Source organism: Mus caroli, unplaced genomic scaffold, assembly GCF_978045245.1.
Source record: "Mus caroli unplaced genomic scaffold, Mus_caroli_1 scaffold_5, whole genome shotgun sequence".
In the NCBI taxonomy this organism is placed as follows: Eukaryota; Metazoa; Chordata; class Mammalia; order Rodentia; family Muridae; genus Mus; species Mus caroli.
This window is the reverse complement of record NW_028227260.1, coordinates 85,757-105,000: the sequence shown is the minus strand read 5'-3', so window position 1 is coordinate 105,000 and position 19,244 is coordinate 85,757. Positions and strand designations below refer to the sequence as shown.

General features: G+C 50.5%; 1 protein-coding gene across 2 annotated transcripts in view; it reads left to right on the top strand.

Annotated features, from left to right (window-relative positions):
* The window catches only part of LOC147004443 (uncharacterized), a 52,599-nt gene that overhangs the window by 16,354 nt on the left and 17,001 nt on the right, over nucleotides 1–19,244 (top strand). The window contains exon 5 of one of the 2 annotated variants that reach the window (XR_015047119.1): nucleotides 1–752. This exon is cut by the window's left edge and continues 15 nt beyond it. The gene's annotated coding sequence lies outside the window, so the exon portion shown is untranslated. The other variant, XM_085837851.1, reaches the window with a different exon arrangement.

Below are 19,244 nucleotides of genomic sequence, written 5' to 3'. Positions count from 1 at the left end.
GACGGGGCTCCCTCGGCCCGCAGCCGCCGCCGCCAGGTTCCCCGGTTCCCGCCGGGTGACGCGAGGCCCGCCGTGTGCCGCCCGCCCGCCCGGGGTCCCCCGCTGCAGAGCCGTGACGTAAAATCGGGGTCTGGGGCGGCGCGGGGGACGTTTTGGGGCTTTTTTTAATCTCGACCCGACCATGCGGTCTTAAGATGGAGGCACTTCCTGTCTGGGACAGGAAGAGAAGGCTAGGTGGGAGCGGGGCATGCTGGGAGCTGTAGTTGCGGTGCGGGAAGGAGCGCGTGCGCGGCTCTCTCTGGGTTTCCACGGCGATGCCGCCCGCCCGGGGTCCCCCAGCCACCCCCGCGCCCGCCCGGGGTCCCCCGCTGCAGAGCCGTGACGTAAAATCGGGGTCTGGGGTGGCGCGGGGGACGTTTTGGGGCTTTTTTTAATCTCGACCCGACCATGCGGTCTTAAGATGGAGGCACTTCCCGTCTGGAACAGGAAGAGAAGGCTGGGTGGGAGCGGGGCATGCTGGGAGCTGTAGTTCCGGTTTTTTTTTTCTTTTTTCTCTCTCCCTGACTCGGGGGCTCTGGGTTTCGTCCCGAGACGCCCGCGGGGCTCGGGCGCGTCCCCCCGTGGCGGGACCGCGTCACGCGCGCGCCCCGGTGTCTTTAATTATTATTTTTTGGGTGGGGCTCCTCTGGGGTGGGGGATTTCGTCGGCTCTGCACGTCTAACGTGCGTCTCTCCGTGTACGCATCCGGATCCCGCGCCAGCGCCCACCGCCGACCGCCGCCGCCCACCGTGACGTCACCCGCGGACGCAGCACACACGCACACGTGGACGCCGCGGTCAAGATGTCTCTGCCCTCCCCGCTGGACGGACGGACGGACACCCCGAGGTAGGAAGCCCGCGCCGCCCGCACCCGCCACAGCACGCACGACACACACACACGCTAGGTCACGCACGAGCACACAAGACACACACACGGCAGGCACACGCATCCGCACCGGGACTCAGGACGCCGACGACACGGACGCCCGCCGCGGTCAAGATGTCTGCGTGAGCCCCCCGCCGCCGCCGCCGTGCTGGACGGACGCCCCGACGAGGTAGGACGCACAGCGCCGACCACCGCCACACACACACACACACACACACACACACCCGCCCACAGGGGCTCAGGGACCCGGGCGGGCACCGCGACCTCCCAGCGTGGTTCCGCCCCGAGGAGACCCCGGCTCTGGGGCGCCACCCGGGGGCGACGGGACGTCACTGCCACGCTCCCGTTCTTTTTTTCAGACCTGGTCATTTTTTTTCCCATGATTTTATATTTTTAATTTTTGGGTGTTCCTGTTGGAAACCTGCTCTGGGGCGCCACCCGGCGGCCACAGGACGTCACTGCGTCGCAACCAATTTTTTTTTAAATCCTTTTATTTCAAATTATGATCTATGTTTAATTGTGGAGTGTTTCTGACTTGGGATTTCTTTTCCAATTATTATTTTATTTTCATCTTTTGAGTTTTTCTCTCAGAAATCAGCTCTGCCACGCAAATCTGTTGCAACAGGGCGTTACCGCAATGCTCCAATTTCTTTTTTTTTTTTTTTTGTTTTACGAGATAGGGTTTTTTTATTTTGAATTTTATTTTGAATTTGTTTTTTTTTTCAAATTATGATGTATTTTTAATTTTGGAGTGTTTCTGACTTGGGATTTTTTTTCCAATTATTATTTTATTTTCATCTTTTGAGTTTTTCTCTCAGAAATCATTGCAACAGGGCCTCACTGCTCTCTCATATTTGCATAGTGATGCAGTCTGAACCCGCCCAGATATTTAAATTAGACACTCCCACTCTCGTCGTGGCATAGTGAGGCAGTCAGAGGTGCCAATGAGGGTCAGATTTGCATCATGAGGCTCTCAGGAACCGCCCAGATATTGAAATTAGACACTCCCACCCTCATATTTGCATAGTGGGGCTGTCAGAACCCGCCCAGATATTTAAATTAGACACTCCCACTCTCGTCGTGGCATAGTGAGGCAGTCAGAGGTGCCAATGAGGCTCAGATTTGCCTCATGAGGCACTCGGGAACCGCCCAGATATTGAAATTAGACACTCCCACCCTCATATTTGCATAGTAGGGCTGTCAGAACCCGCCCAGATATTTAAATTAGACACTCCCACTCTAGTTGTGGCATAGTGAGGCAGTCAGAGCTGCCAATTAGGATCAGATGTGCATCATGAGGCAGTGAGAACCCGCCCAGATATTGAAATTAGACACTCCCTCTCTCAGGTTTGCATGATGAGGAAGTCAGAACCCGCACAGATATTTAAATTAGACACTCCCACTCTCAGATTTGCATCATGAGGCACTGTGAGATTCACAATTGGCTCAGATTAGCAGGATGAGTCAGTTAGGACCGCCCAGATATTGAAATTAGACACTCCCACTCCCATATTTGCATAATGAGGCAGTCAGAACTGCCCAGAGATTCAAATTAGGGTTAAACCTGCTCTGGGGCGCCAACCAGCGGCCACAGGAAGTCATTGCGTCGCAACAAATTTTTTCTTAATCCTTTTATTTTCAAATTACGATATATTTTTAATTGTGGAGTGTTTCTGACTTGGGATTTCTTTTCCAATTATTATTTTATTTTCATCTTTTGAGTTTTTCTCTCAGAAATCATTGCAACAGGGCCTCACTGCTCTCTCATATTTGCATAGTAGGGCTGTCAGAACCTGCCCAGATATTTAAATTAGACACTCCCACTCTCGTCGTGGCATGGTGAGGGAGTCAGAGGTGCCAATGAGGCTCAGATTTGCATCATGAGGCTCTCAGAACCCGCCCAGATATTCAAATTAGACACTCCCACCCTCATATTTGCATAGTAGGGCTGTCAGAACCCGCCCAGATATTTAAATTAGACACTCCCACTCTCGTCGTGGCATAGTGAGGCAGTCAGAGGTGCCAATGAGGGTCAGATTTGCATCATGAGGCTCTCAGAACCCGCCCAGATATTCAAATTAGACACTCCCACCCTCATATTTGCATAGTGGGGCTGTCAGAACCCGCCCGGATATTTAAATTACACAGTCACACTCTCATAGTCGCACAGTGAGTCTGTCAGAGGTGCCAATGAGGCTCAGATTTGCCTCATGAGGCACTCGGGAACCGCCCAGATATTTAAATTAGACACTCCCACCCTCATATTTGCATACTGAGGCAGTCAGAGCTGCCAATTAGGATCAGATGTGCATCATGAGGCAGTCAGAACCAGCCCAGATATTGAAATTAGACACTCCCTCTCTCAGATTTGCATGATGAGGAAGTCAGAACCCGCCCAGATATTAAAATTAGACACTCCCACTCTCAGATTTGCATCATGAGGCAGTCTGAGATTCACAATTGGCTCAGATTGGCAGTATGAGTCACTTAGAACCGCCCAGATATTGAAATTAGACACTCCCACTCCCATAATGAGGCAGTCAGAACTGCCCAGAGATTCAAATTAGGGTTAAACCTGCTCTGGGGCGCCACCCGGCGGCCACAGGAAGTCACTGCATCGCAACAAATTTTTTTTTTTAATCCTTTTATTTCAAATTATGATATATTTTTAATTGTGGAGTGTTTCTGACTAGGGATTTCTTTTATAATTATTATTTAATTTTCATCTTTAGATTTTTTTCTCTCAGAAATCAGCTCTGCCACGCGAACCCGTTGCAACAGGGCGTTACCGCAATGCTCCAATTTCTTTTTTTTTTATTATTTTGTTTTACGAGATAGGGTTTTTTATTTTGAATTTTATTTTGAATTTGTATTTTTTTTCAAATTACGATATATTTTTAATTTTGGAGTGTTTCTGACTTGGGATTTCTTTTCCAATTATTATTTTATTTTCATCTTTTGAGTTTTTCTCTCAGAAATCATTGCAACAGGGCCTCACTGCTCTCTCATATTTGCATAGTGAGGCTGTCAGAACCCGCCCAGATATTTAAATTAGACACTCCCACTCTCGTCGTGGCACGGTGAGGCAGTCAGAGGTGCCAATGAGGGTCAGATTTGCATCATGAGGCTGTGAGGAACCGCCCAGATATTCAAATTAGACACTCCCACCCTCATATTTGCATAGTAGGGCTGTAACCTCAGTAACCCTAGACCTCAGTAACCCTAGAACTCGGTAACCCTAGAACTCAGCAACCCTAGAACTCAGTAACCCTAGAACTCAGTAACCCTAGACCTCAGTAACCCTAGAACTCAGTAACCCTAGAACTCAGTAACCCTAGAACTCAGTAACCCTAGAACTCAGTAACCCTAGAACTCAGTAACCCTAGAACTCAGTAACCCTAGACCTCAGTAACCCTAGAACTCAGTAACCCTAGCCCTCAGTAACCCTAGAACTCAGTAACCCTAGAACTCAGTAACCCTAGAACTCAGTAACCCTAGAACTCAGTAACCCTAGAACTCAGTAACCCTAGACCTCAGTAACCCTAGACCTCAGTAACCCTAGAACTCAGTAACCCTAGACCTCAGTAACCCTAGAACTCAGTAATCCTAGAACTCAGTAACCCTAGAACTCAGTAACCCTAGACCTCAGTAACCCTAGAGCTCAGTAACCCTAGACCTCAGTAACCCTAGAACTCAGTAACCCTAGAACTCAGTAACCCTAGAACTCAGTAACCCTAGACCTCAGTAACCCTAGAACTCAGTAACCCTAGACCTCAGTAACCCTAGAACTCAGTAACCCTAGAACTCAGTAACCCTAGAACTCAGTAACCCTAGACCTCAGTAACCCTAGAACTCAGTAACCCTAGACCTCAGTAACCCTAGAACTCAGTAACCCTAGAACTCAGTAACCCTAGACCTCAGTAACCCTAGAACTCAGTAACCCTAGAACTCAGTAACCCTAGAACTCAGTAACCCTAGAACTCAGTAACCCTAGAACTCAGTAACCCTAGACCTCAGTAACCCTAGAACTCAGTAACCCTAGACCTCAGTAACCCTAGAACTCAGTAACCCTAGCTCTCAGTAACCCTAGACCTCAGTAACCCTAGAACTCAGTAACCCTAGAACTCAGTAACCCTAGAACTCAGTAACCCTAGAATTCAGTAACCCTAGAACTCAGTAACCCTAGAACTCAGTAACCCTAGAACTCGGTAACCCTAGAACTCGGTAACCCTAGGCTTCAGTAACCCTAGAACTCAGTAACCCTAGAACTCAGTAACCCTAGAACTCAGTAACCCTAGAACTCAGTAACCCTAGAACTCAGTAACCCTAGAACTCAGTAACCCTAGAACTCAGTAACCCTAGAACTCAGTAACCCTAGAACTCAGTAACCCTAGAACTCAGTAATCCTAGAATTCAGTAACCCTAGAACTCAGTAACCCTAGAACTCAGTAACCCTAGAACTCAGTAACCCTAGAACTTAGTAACCCTAGAATTCAGTAACCCTAGACCTCAGTGACCCTAGAATTCAGTAACCCTAGGCCCCACTAACCCTAGGCCCCACTAACCCTAGCCCTCAGTAACCCTAATTTAAATATATGGGCGGGTTCTGACTGCCTCATTTTGCAAATATGAGAGTGGGAGTGTCTGGGCGGTTCCTGAGTGCCTCATGATGCAAATCTGAGCCAAATTTAGATGTCAGGGTTAGGGTTAGGGTTAGAATTAGGGTTAGAACTAGGGTTAGGGTTAGGTTTAGGATTGGGGTTAGGGTTAGGTTTAGGGTAAGGTTTGGGGTTAGGGTTAGGATTGGAGTTAGGGCTAGGGTTGGGGTTAGGGTTAGAATTAGGGTTAGGGTTAGGTTTGGGGTTAGGGTTAGGGTTAGGATTGGGTGAGGGTTAGGGTTAGGGTTAGAATTGGGGTTAGGGTTAGGGTTAGGATTGGGGTTAGGGTTAGGGTTAGGTTTGGGGTTAGGGTTAGGATTAGGGTTAGGTTAGGGTTGTGGTTAGGGTTAGGATTGGGGTTAGGGTTAGGGTTAGGATTGGGGTTAGGGTTAGGATTGGGGTTAGGGTTAGGGTTAGGATTAGGGTTAGGGTTAGGATTGGGGTTAGGGTTAGGATTGGGGTTAGGGTTAGGGTTAGGGTTAGGATTGGGGTTAGGGTTAGGGTTAGGGTTAGGGTTAGGGTTGGGGTTAGGATTGGGGTTAGGGTTAGAGTTAGGGTTAGGGTTAGGATTGGGGTTAGGGTTAGGGTTAGGGTTGGGGTTAGGGTTAGGGTTAGGGTTAGGATTGGGGTTAGGGTTAGGTTAGGGTTAGGGTTAGAATTAGGGTTAGGGTTAGGATTGGTGTTAGGGTTAGGGTTAGGGTTAGGGTTAGGGTAGGGTTAGGGTTAGGGTTTGATGAGGAGTGTCTATTTTGAAACTTGATTCAAGATTGTGTATAATTTGCATATCTGGGCGGGTCCTCACTGCCTCTATGCAAATCTGACAGTCATTTGCACTCAGTGTGCCTCCTTATGCAAATATGCGTGGGAGATTTCTGATTTTGCACCTCTCACTCCCTCATTATGCAAATCAGAGAGTCAACCCGCTTCTCTGGTCCTAATTTACAGTCGCACGAGTTTCCCTGGTTCTAATTTAACCCTGCATGAGTTTCCCTGGTTCTAATTTAACCCCGCCCGAGTTTCCCTGGTTCTAATTTAACCCTGCCCGAGTTTCCCTGGTTCTAATTTAACCCTGCCCGAGTTTCCCTGTTTCTAATTTAACCCTGCCCGAGTTTCCCTGGTTCTAATTTAACCCCGCCCGAGTTTCCCTGGTTCTAATTTAACCCTGCCCGAGTTTCCCTGGTTCTAATTTAACCCCGCCCGAGTTTCCCTGGTTCTATTTTAACCCTGCACGAGTTTCCCTGGTTCTAATTTACACTCGCACGAGTTTCCCTGGTTCTAATTTAACCCTGCACGAGTTTCCCTGGTTCTAATTTACCTCTGCCCGAGTTTCCCTGGTTCTAATTTAACCCTGCCCGAGTTTCCCTGGTTCTAATTTAACCCCGCCCGAGTTTCCCTGGTTCTAATTTAACCCCGCCCGAGTTTCCCTGGTTCTAATTTAACCCCGCCCGAGTTTCCCTGGTTCTAATTTAACCCCGCCCGAGTTTCCCTGGTTCTAATTTAACCCCGCCCGAGTTTCCCTGGTTCTAACTTAACCCTGCCCGAGTTTCCCTGGTTCTAATTTAACCCTGCACGAGTTTCCCTGGTTCTAATTTAACCCTGCCCGAGTTTCCCTGGTCCTAATTTAACCCTGCACGAGTTTCCCTGGTTCTAATTTAACCCTGCCCGAGTTTCCCTGGTTCTAATTTAACCCCGCCCGAGTTTCCCTGGTTCTAATTTAACCCTGCCCGAGTTTCCCTGGTCCTAATTTAACCCTGCCCGAGTTTCCCTGGTTCTAATTTAACCCCGCCCGAGTTTCCTTGGTTCTAATTTAACCCCGCCCGAGTTTCCCTGGTTCTAATTTACACTCGCACGAGTTTCCCTGGTTCTAATTTAACCCTGCCCGAGTTTCCCTGGTTCTAATTTAACCCCGCCCGAGTTTCCCTGGTTCGAATTTAACCCAGCCCGAGTTTCTCTGGTTCTAATTTAACCCTGCCCGAGTTTCCCTGGTTCTAATTTAACCCTGCCCGAGTTTCCCTGATTCTAATTTAACCCTGCTCGAGTTTCCCTGGCCCTAATTTAAACCTTCAGGTGTGTTCAGTGTTCTAAATTAAACCTGCACCAGTTTTCCTGCTTTAGAAAAAAATATAGAGCATTGAGAAAAATCCCCCAAAATTGGAACGTTTTTAAAAATTTACAAAAAATATTCAACAGTTACACATTCAAAATAAAAAACCCTAACTTGTAAAACAAAAAACAAAAGAAAAAATTGGACCCTGTTGCAATAAGGCCCTTTTGCAATGGGTTCGTGAGGCGGAGATGTTTTCTGAGAGAAAAACTCAAAAAATGAAAATAAAATAATAATTGGAAAAAAAAATAATAATAATTGGAAACTAAATTCCAAGTCAGAAACACTCCAAAATTAAAAATATATAATAATTTGAAAAAAAAACTAATTTAAAAAAAATTTGAGGTGATGAAGTGAAGACCTGTGGCCGCCGGGTGGCGCCCCAGAGCAGGTTTCTAACATAAACACTCAAAAATTAAAAATATAAAATAATTGGAAAAAATATTACCAGGTCTTAAAAAAAGAATCGAGTGTTGCAGTAACGTCCCATCACCTCTGAGTGCCTCACTACGATACTTTGCCACTAGTGGGAGTGTCTAATTTGAATATCTGGGCGGTTCCTGAGAGCCTCATGATGCAAATCTGACCCTCATTGGCACCTCTGACTGCCTCACTATGCCACAACTAGAGTGGGAGTGTCTAATTTAAATATCCGGGCGGGTTCTGACAGCCCAACTATGCAAATATGAGGGTGGGAGTGTCTAATTTGAATATCTGGGCGGTTCCCGAGTGCCTCATGATGCAAATCTGAGCCTCATTGGCACCTCTGACTGCCTCACTATGCCACGACGAGAGTGGGAGTGTCTAATTTAAATATCTGGGCGGGTTCTGACAGCCCCACTATGCAAATATGAGGGTGGGAGTGTCTAATTTGAATATCTGGGCGGTTCCTGAGAGCCTCATGATGCAAATCTGAGCCTCATTGGCACCTCTGACTGCCTCACTATGCCACGACGAGAGTGGGAGTGTCTAATTTAAATATCCAGGCGGGTTCTGACAGCCCTACTATGCAAATATGAGGGTGGGAGTGTCTAATTTGAATATCTGGGCGGTTCCTCACAGCCTCATGATGCAAATCTGACCCTCATTGGCACCTCTGACTGCCTCACCGTGCCACGACGAGAGTGGGAGTGTCTAATTTAAATATCTGGGCGGGTTCTGACAGCCTCACTATGCAAATATGAGAGAGCAGTGAGGCCCTGTTGCAATGATTTCTGAGAGAAAAACTCAAAAGATGAAAATAAAATAATAATTGGAAAAGAAATCCCAAGTCAGAAACACTCCAAAATTAAAAATATATCGTAATTTGAAAAAAAATACAAATTCAAAATAAAATTCAAAATAAAAAACCCTATCTCGTAAAACAAAATAATAAAAAAAAAAGAAATTGGAGCATTGCGGTAACGCCCTGTTGCAACGGGTTCGCGTGGCAGAGCTGATTTCTGAGAGAAAAAAATCTAAAGATGAAAATTAAATAATAATTATAAAAGAAATCCCTAGTCAGAAACACTCCACAATTAAAAATATATCATAATTTGAAATAAAAGGATTAAAAAAAAAAATTTGTTGCGATGCAGTGACTTCCTGTGGCCGCCGGGTGGCGCCCCAGAGCAGGTTTAACCCTAATTTGAATCTCTGGGCAGTTCTGACTGCCTCATTATGGGAGTGGGAGTGTCTAATTTCAATATCTGGGCGGTTCTAAGTGACTCATACTGCCAATCTGAGCCAATTGTGAATCTCAGACTGCCTCATGATGCAAATCTGAGAGTGGGAGTGTCTAATTTTAATATCTGGGCGGGTTCTGACTTCCTCATCATGCAAATCTGAGAGAGGGAGTGTCTAATTTCAATATCTGGGCTGGTTCTGACTGCCTCATGATGCACATCTGATCCTAATTGGCAGCTCTGACTGCCTCAGTATGCAAATATGAGGGTGGGAGTGTCTAATTTAAATATCTGGGCGGTTCCCGAGTGCCTCATGAGGCAAATCTGAGCCTCATTGGCACCTCTGACAGACTCACTGTGCGACTATGAGAGTGTGACTGTGTAATTTAAATATCCGGGCGGGTTCTGACAGCCCCACTATGCAAATATGAGGGTGGGAGTGTCTAATTTGAATATCTGGGCGGGTTCTGAGAGCCTCATGATGCAAATCTGAGCCTCATTGGCACCTCTGACTGCCTCACTATGCCACGACGAGAGTGGGAGTGTCTAATTTAAATATCTGGGCGGGTTCTGACAGCCCTACTATGCAAATATGAGGGTGGGAGTGTCTAATTTGAATATCTGGGCGGGTTCTGAGAGCCTCATGATGCAAATCTGAGCCTCATTGGCACCTCTGACTCCCTCACCATGCCACGACGAGAGTGGGAGTGTCTAATTTAAATATCTGGGCAGGTTCTGACAGCCCTACTATGCAAATATGAGAGAGCAGTGAGGCCCTGTTGCAATGATTTCTGAGAGAAAAACTCAAAAGATGAAAATAAAATAATAATTGGAAAAGAAATCCCAAGTCAGAAACACTCCACAATTAAAAATATATCGTAATTTGAAAATAAAAGGATTAAGAAAAAATTTGTTGCGACGCAATGACTTCCTGTGGCCGCTGGTTGGCGCCCCAGAGCAGGTTTAACCCTAATTTGAATCTCTGGGCAGTTCTGACTGCCTCATTATGCAAATATGGGAGTGGGAGTGTCTAATTTCAATATCTGGGCGGTCCTAACTGACTCATCCTGCTAATCTGAGCCAATTGTGAATCTCACAGTGCCTCATGATGCAAATCTGAGAGTGGGAGTGTCTAATTTAAATATCTGTGCGGGTTCTGACTTCCTCATCATGCAAACCTGAGAGAGGGAGTGTCTAATTTCAATATCTGGGCGGGTTCTCACTGCCTCATGATGCACATCTGATCCTAATTGGCAGCTCTGACTGCCTCACTATGCCACAACTAGAGTGGGAGTGTCTAATTTAAATATCTGGGCGGGTTCTGACAGCCCTACTATGCAAATATGAGGGTGGGAGTGTCTAATTTCAATATCTGGGCGGTTCCCGAGTGCCTCATGAGGCAAATCTGAGCCTCATTGGCACCTCTGACTGCCTCACTATGCCACGACGAGAGTGGGAGTGTCTAATTTAAATATCTGGGCGGGTTCTGACAGCCCCACTATGCAAATATGAGGGTGGGAGTGTCTAATTTCAATATCTGGGCGGTTCCTGAGAGCCTCATGATGCAAATCTGACCCTCATTGGCACCTCTGACTGACTCACTATGCCACGACGAGAGTGTGAGTGTGTAATTTAAATATCTGGGCGGGTTCTGACAGCCCTACTATGCAAATATGAGGGTGGGAGTGTCTAATTTGAATATCTGGGCGGTTCCTGAGAGCCTCATGAGGCAAATCTGAGCCTCATTGGCACCTCTGACTGCCTCACTATGCCACGACGAGAGTGGGAGTGTCTAATTTAAATATCTGGGCGGGTTCAGACTGCATCACTATGCAAATATGAGAGAGCAGTGAGGCCCTGTTGCAATGATTTCTGAGAGAAAAACTCAAAAGATGAAAATAAAATAATAATTGGAAAAAAAATCCCAAGTCAGAAACACTCCAAAATTAAAAATACATCATAATTTGAAAAAAAAAACAAATTCAAAATAAAATTCAAAATAAAAAAACCCTATCTCGTAAAACAAAAAAAAAAAAAAAAGAAATTGGAGCATTGCGGTAACGCCCTGTTGCAACAGATTTGCGTGGCAGAGCTGATTTCTGAGAGAAAAACTCAAAAGATGAAAATAAAATAATAATTGGAAAAGAAATCCCAAGTCAGAAACACTCCACAATTAAACATAGATCATAATTTGAAATAAAAGGATTTAAAAAAAAATTGGTTGCGACGCAGTGACGTCCTGTGGCCGCCGGGTGGCGCCCCAGAGCAGGTTTCCAACAGGAACACCCAAAAATTAAAAATATAAAATCATGGGAAAAAAAATGACCAGGTCTGAAAAAAAGAACGGGAGCGTGGCAGTGACGTCCCGTCGCCCCCGGGTGGCGCCCCAGAGCCGGGGTCTCCTCGGGGCGGAACCACGCTGGGAGGTCGCGGTGCCCGCCCGGGTCCCTGAGCCCCTGTGGGCGGGTGTGTGTGTGTGTGTGTGTGTGTGTGTGGCGGTGGTCGGCGCTGTGCGTCCTACCTCGTCGGGGCGTCCGTCCAGCACGGCGGCGGCGGCGGGGGGCTCACGCAGACATCTTGACCGCGGCGGGCGTCCGTGTCGTCGGCGTCCTGAGTCCCGGTGCGGATGCGTGTGCCTGCCGTGTGTGTGTCTTGTGTGCTCGTGCGTGACCTAGCGTGTGTGTGTGTCGTGCGTGCTGTGGCGGGTGCGGGCGGCGCGGGCTTCCTACCTCGGGGTGTCCGTCCGTCCGTCCAGCGGGGAGGGCAGAGACATCTTGACCGCGGCGTCCACGTCTGCGTGGGTGCTGCGTCCGCGGGTGACGTCACGGTGGGCGGCGGCGGTCGGCGGTGGGCGCTGGCGCGGGATCCGGATGCGTACACGGAGAGACGCACGTTAGACGTGCAGAGCCGACGAAATCCCCCACCCCAGAGGAGCCCCACCCAAAAAATAATAATTAAAGACACCGGGGCGCGCGCGTGACGCGGTCCCGCCACGGGGGGACGCGCCCGAGCCCCGCGGGCGTCTCGGGACGAAACCCAGAGCCCCCGAGTCAGGGAGAGAGAAAAAAGAAAAAAAAAACCGGAACTACAGCTCCCAGCATGCCCCGCTCCCACCCAGCCTTCTCTTCCTGTTCCAGACGGGAAGTGCCTCCATCTTAAGACCGCATGGTCGGGTCGAGATTAAAAAAAGCCCCAAAACGTCCCCCGCGCCACCCCAGACCCCGATTTTACGTCACGGCTCTGCAGCGGGGGACCCCGGGCGGGCGCGGGGGTGGCTGGGGGACCCCGGGCGGGCGGCATCGCCGTGGAAACCCAGAGAGAGCCGCGCACGCGCTCCTTCCCGCACCGCAACTACAGCTCCCAGCATGCCCCGCTCCCACCTAGCCTTCTCTTCCTGTCCCAGACAGGAAGTGCCTCCATCTTAAGACCGCATGGTCGGGTCGAGATTAAAAAAAGCCCCAAAACGTCCCCCGCGCCGCCCCAGACCCCGATTTTACGTCACGGCTCTGCAGCGGGGGACCCCGGGCGGGCGGGCGGCACACGGCGGGCCTCGCGTCACCCGGCGGGAACCGGGGAACCTGGCGGCGGCGGCTGCGGGCCGAGGGAGCCCCGTCTGGGCACGGCGGGGCCTGTGGGGAGCAGGGCGGGCCTGAGTCTGAGGCAGGGGCCTGGCCGGGAGCGAGCAGGGAGGTCGGGAGCTCGGGCAGGGCCGGGCCCGGGGCCCGCACTCACCGGTCATGGAGGCAGAGTCGGCCCGGCGGCGGCGGCGTCTCCCGCGCGGGGCCCGGGGAGGCTGGGTTCCTGGCGCTGGCGGGGGCGGCAGAGTCTCAGGGAGGCAGGGGCAGCCATGCTGGGCCGAGCGCGGTGCGGGCGGAGGAGGCGGCGGAGGCCGGGCAGAGCCCGCGGTCTGCAGAGCCGCGTGCGCACGTCCGCACGCTCTGGGCGCTCGTGAGGAATGCTGGGAGACGGGCGGGCGGACTGAGCATGCGCGGCGGGGACCGCCCCGCCCACCCGGCCCCGGCGGCCAATCGGGAGCCCCGGTCCCCCGTGACGTCACCCCGCGGGGCCCTGATAGGACGGGCGGGGCCCGGGACCCGCAGGACTCCGGCTCAGAACTACGTCTCCCAGCATGCCTCGGGCCCGCATCCCCCCCCCACACACACACACGTGGTGCCCCAGGCCTAGAATTGGAACCCGAGACTCGATTCTGGGGGTGCGGGCGGAGCCCGGGTTTCCCCGCGTGGCCGGGCGTGGCCGTCCCGTGACCCCACTGTGCGCCCCGAGCCCGCCGTGAAGGCGGGCATCCCCCTGCCTCGGCCTCCGCCTGGCGGGGCCAGACAGGAAGTGCCTCCATCTTAAGACCGCATGGTCGGTTCGTGTTTGAAAAAAGCCCCAAAACGTCCCCCGCGCCGCCCCAGACCCCGATTTTACGTCACGGCTCTGCAGCGGGGGACCCCGGGCGGGCGCGGGGGTGGCTGGGGGACCCCGGGCGGGCTGAGCACACAGTGTGTCAGTGACACAGTCAGTCACACAGTCAGTCAGTCACACAGCCAGCAGAGCCCCCTGGGAGGTTTCAAAGGCCTGGGCTTCAGGTCTCAGAGCTGAGCACACAGTGTGTCTGTGTGTCTGTGTGTCTGTGTGTGAGTGAGTGCAGCAGGCCGGGCTGGAACCCAGACAGTCCCCTGCCTCTGCACACAGTCAGTCAGTCACACAGTCAGTCAGTCACACAGCCAGCAGAGCCCCCTGGGAGGTTTCAAAGGCCTGGGCTTCAGGTCTCAGAGCTGAGCACACAGTGTGTCTGTGTGTCTGTGTGTCTGTGTGTGTGTGTGAGTGAGTGCAGCAGGCCGGGCTGGAACCCAGACAGTGCCCTGCCTCTGCACACAGTCAGTCAGTCACACAGTCAGTCAGTCACACAGCCAGCAGAGCCCCCTGGGAGGTTTCAAAGGCCTGGGCTTCAGGTCTCAGAGCTGAGCACACAGTGTGTCTGTGTGTCTGTGTGTCTGTGTGTGTGTGAGTGAGTGAGTGAGTGCAGCAGGCCAGGCTGGAACCCAGACAGTGCCCTGCCTCTGCACACAGTCAGTCAGTCACACAGTCAGTCAGTCACACAGCCAGCAGAGCCCCCTGGGAGGTTTCAAAGGCCTGGGCTTCAGGTCTCAGAGCTGAGCACACAGTGTGTCTGTGTGTCTGTGTGTGTCTGTGTGTGTGTGAGTGCAGCAGGCCGGGCTGGAACCCAGACAGTCCCCTGCCTCTGCACACAGTCAGTCAGTCACACAGTCAGTCAGTCACACAGCCAGCAGAGCCCCCTGGGAGGTTTCAAAGGCCTGGGCTTCAGGTCTCAGAGCTGAGCACACAGTGTGTCTGTGTGTCTGTGTGTCTGTGTGTGAGTGCAGCAGGCCAGGCTGGAACCCAGACAGTCCCCTGCCTCTGCACACAGTCAGTCAGTCACACAGTCAGTCAGTCACACAGCCAGCAGAGCCCCCTGGGAGGTTTCAAAGGCCTGGGCTTCAGGTCTCAGAGCTGAGCACACAGTGTGTCTGTGTGTCTGTGTCTGTGTGTGTGTGTGTGTGTGAGTGAGTGCAGCAGGCCGGGCTGGAACCCAGACAGTCCCCTGCCTCTGCACACAGTCAGTCAGTCACACAGTCAGTCAGTCACACAGCCAGCAGAGCCCCCTGGGAGGTTTCAAAGGCCTGGGCTTCAGGTCTCAGAGCTGAGCACACAGTGTGTCTGTGTGTCTGTGTGTCTGTCTCTGTGTCCTTGGGCTCACGGCGTGCACCCAGGGCTGTGTGTGACCTCAGTCATCCCCCTGCCTCTGCCTCAGTGGGTCTCTGGCTCTGGGGTGACAGGCGTGGGTTGGACTTGGCGCACACTCACGGGAGCTTTGGGCCACGTGGCGGCCACGGCTCCCAGCATGCCTCGGGGGGCGCGGCCCCGCCCTCCCCGGCGGCCTCGGGGTCGCCCCGGGACCGGACGTCTGGGGGGCCGCGGGGGGCGGGGCCTCGGTCGGTTTCCCGGGAGGCGGGGCCTGGAGACGGGGAGGCGGGCAGAGAGAGGGGTGAGGACGGGTGGACAGAGGGCTGCTCTCACCCGCGGGGGGACTACGTCTCCCAGCATGCCCCGGGGGGTTGTAGTCCCGGGCCCCAGATCCGCCTCAGGGTCGCCCCGACACCGGGTTCTCGGGGGGCCCTGGGGGGTCGGGGTCGGTCGGTCCCCGGGGCGTCGTCCCCCGACAGACAGACGGACGGATCGAGAGGTCTGTGCTCTCACCCACGTGGGGACTACGGCTCCCAGCAGGCCTGAGCCCCGACTTCCTTCCTGTGCCCGACAGGAAGTGAGGTGGGAGCTGTAGTTCTTCTGTGGACTACAACCGGAAGTGAGCCCCGGGTCCTCATGGGAGCTGTAGTTCTTCTGTGGACTACAACCGGAAGTGAGCCCCGGGTCCTCATGGGAGCTGTAGTTCTTCTGTGGACTACAACAGGAAGTGAGTCCCGGGTCCTCATGGGAGATGAAGTTCTTCTGTGGACTACAACCGGAAGTGAGCCCCGGGTCCTCATGGGAGCTGTAGTTCTTCTGTGGACTACAACCGGAAGTGAGCCCCGGGTCCTCATGGGAGATGTAGTTCTTCTGTGGACTACAACCGGAAGTGCCTCCATTTTGCACCGGAAGTGAGTCCCGGGTCCTCATGGGAGATGAAGTTCTTTTCTGGACTACAACCGGAAGTGAGCCCCGGGTCCTCATGGGAGCTGTAGTTCTTTTCTGGACTACAACCGGAAGTGAGCCCCGGGTACTCATGGGAGCTGTAGTTCTTCTGTGGACTACAACCGGAAGTTCCTTCATCTTGGACCGGAAGTGAGCCCCGGGTCCTCATGGGAGATGTAGTTCTTTTATGGACTACAACCGGAAGTTCCTCCATTTTGCACCGGAAGTGAGCCCCGGGTCCTCATGGGAGATGTAGTTCTTTTCTGGACTACAACCGGAAGTGTCTCCATTTTGGACCGGAAGTGAACCCCGTGTCCTCATGGGAGCTGTAGTTCTTTTCTGGACTACAACCGGAAGTTCCTCCATGTTGGACCGGAAGTGAACCCCGGGTTCTCATGGGAGATGTAGTTTTTTGGTGTGGACTACAGATTCTCTAGCGCCCCCTGGAGTTTATGCAGTGTAACTGCATGCCAACCGGAAGTTCCTTCATCTTGGACCGGAAGTGAGCCCCGGGTCCTCATGGGAGATGTAGTTCTCTTGTGGACTACAACCGGAAGTTCCTCCATCTTGGACCGGAAGTGAGTCCCGGGTCCTCATGGGAGATGTAGTTCTTTTGTGGACTACAACCGGAAGTTCCTCCATCTTGGACCGGAAGTGAACCCCGGGTCCTCATGGGAGATGTAGTTCTTTTCTGGACTACAACCGGAAGTTCCTCCATTTCTGACCGGAAGTGAGCCCCGGGTCCTCATGGGAGATGTAGTTCTTTTGTGGACTACAACCGGAAGTTCCTCCATCTTGGACCGGAAGTGAGTCCCGGGTCCTCATGGGAGATGTAGTTCTTTTCTGGACTACAACCGGAAGTTCCTCCATTTCTGACCGGAAGTGAGTCCCGGGTCCTCATGGGAGACGTAGTTCTTTTGTGGACTACAACCGGAAGTTCCTCCATCTTGGACCGGAAGTGAACCCCGGGTCCTCATGGGAGATGTAGTTCTTTTCTGGACTACAACCGGAAGTTCCTCCATTTCTGACCGGAAGTGAGTCCCGGGTCCTCATGGGAGATGTAGTTCTTTTGTGGACTACAACCGGAAGTTCCTCCATCTTGGACCGGAAGTGAACCCCGGGTCCTCATGGGAGATGTAGTTCTTTTCTGGACTACAACCGGAAGTGCCTCAATTTCTGACCGGAAGTGAGCCCCGGGTCCTCATGGGAGATGTAGTTCTTTTGTGGACTACAACCGGAAGTTCCTCCATTTTGCACCGGAAGTGAGCCCCGGGTCCTCATGGGAGATGTAGTTCTTTTCTGGACTACAACCGGAAGTGCCTCAATTTCTGACCGGAAGTGAGCCCCGGGTCCTCATGGGAGATGTAGTTCTTTTGTGGACTACAACCGGAAGTTCCTCCATTTTGCACCGGAAGTGAGCCCCGGGTCCTCATGGGAGATGAAGTTCTTTTCTGGACTACAACCGGAAGTGCCTCAATTTCTGACCGGAAGTGAGCCCCGGGTCCTCATGGGAGATGTAGTTCTTTTGTGGACTACAACCGGAAGTTCCTCCATTTTGCACCGGAAGTGAGCCCCGGGTCCTCATGGGAGCTGTAGTTCTTTTTTGGACTACAACCGGAAGTTCTTCCATTTTTGGACCGGAAGTGAGCCCCGGGTCCTCATGGGAGATGTAGTTCTCAGCCTCAATATGCAAATCCAACCCTCATTTGAATCTCATTATGCAAAACAGGCACGGTCACTGCCGGCCAACCGGAAGAGCCTCCAGTTTGGACCGGAATTGAGCGCCCCGGGTCCTCGTGGGAGATGTAGTTTTTGTGGACCCGGGTGGCTGGTGGGCTCGCCACACAGGACTGACTCCCTGTGAATCCACCCAGGGTTTTAATTCCTCTCCTTTATATTGAAAATGAGGGAATTAGATTTAGATTTTAAAAATATTTTAACGTCAATTTACGTAGATAATTGATTTTAATTGAGGTTTTAAGAAAATTCTAATGTCGATTTAAAGTAAAAAATTGATTTCAATTGAGATTTTAGTAAAATTTTAACGTCCAATCTCATTTTGACAGAAATGGATTTTAATCGAGATTGTAATAAGATTTTAAAGTCAATACTAATTGAAAAAAATTTTTTTGAGATTTTAAAAAAATGTCAATTTTTTAAAATTTTCTAAAAAAATAATTTTATTGGAAATTTAATAAAAAATTATTTAACTTTAAAAACTTTTTAAAAATTAGTTTTTAAGATTCTCCATTTTAGACAGGGAGTGAGCCCCCGGGTGCTCATGGGAGATGTAAAAAAAAAAATTTAACGTCCATTTAAATTTGACACAAATTGATTTTAATTGTGATTGTAGTAAGATTGTCAAGGCGAAAATTTTACTTTCCAGTGTCGTAACGTTTGAAAAAAAATGATTTCATTGGACATTTGAAAAAAATTTATTTGACTTTAAAATTTTTTAAGAAATGAGTTTGGAAGTGGCTCCATTTTAGACAGGAAGTGAGCCCCGGGTGCTCGTGGGAGATGTAGTCTCCACAGGACACAGAGCCTATCTCCGCGCCACCCGGTGGCGAAAAAACGCAACCGCCGCGCTGGTTCTCCGGCGGAAGGGAAGGAATCTGGCGGCTGCTCCCAGGCCAGAGTTCCAGGAGCGCAGTGTGGCGGGGCCGCCAGAGTCCCCGGGCTGGCGGCGGCGCGGACCCGCGTCCCGCCGTTCCGTTGAACCTGTAGGAGTATAGGTGAAGAGAGTCTCTCTCTGTACCTCTGTCTCGTTCCTTCTCCGCGGGGCGATCCCGCGCCTTTTGATTGAGATTTTTAAATGAACCTTAATGTCAGTTTACCTAGAAAAAAATGGGTAACTGAGAATTTGAAAAAATTTTATTTTCAAGTGTAATGCTTGAAAAAAATAATTTTTTTGGACATTTTAAAAATACTTTCTTTAAAATTTTTTTAAAAATTAGTTAAGTGAGATTTTGAAAAAAAAAATTATTTTCAAGTGTAATGCTTGAAAAAAATAATTTTTTTGGACATTTTAAAAATACTTTCTTTAAAATTTTTTTAAAAATTAGTTAAGTGAGATTTTGAAAAAAAAATTATTTTCAAGTGTAATGCTTGAAAAAAATAATTTTTTTGGACATTTTAAAAATATTTATTTTACCTTAAATTTTTTTTAAAAATTAGTTTGGAAGTGGCTCCATTTTA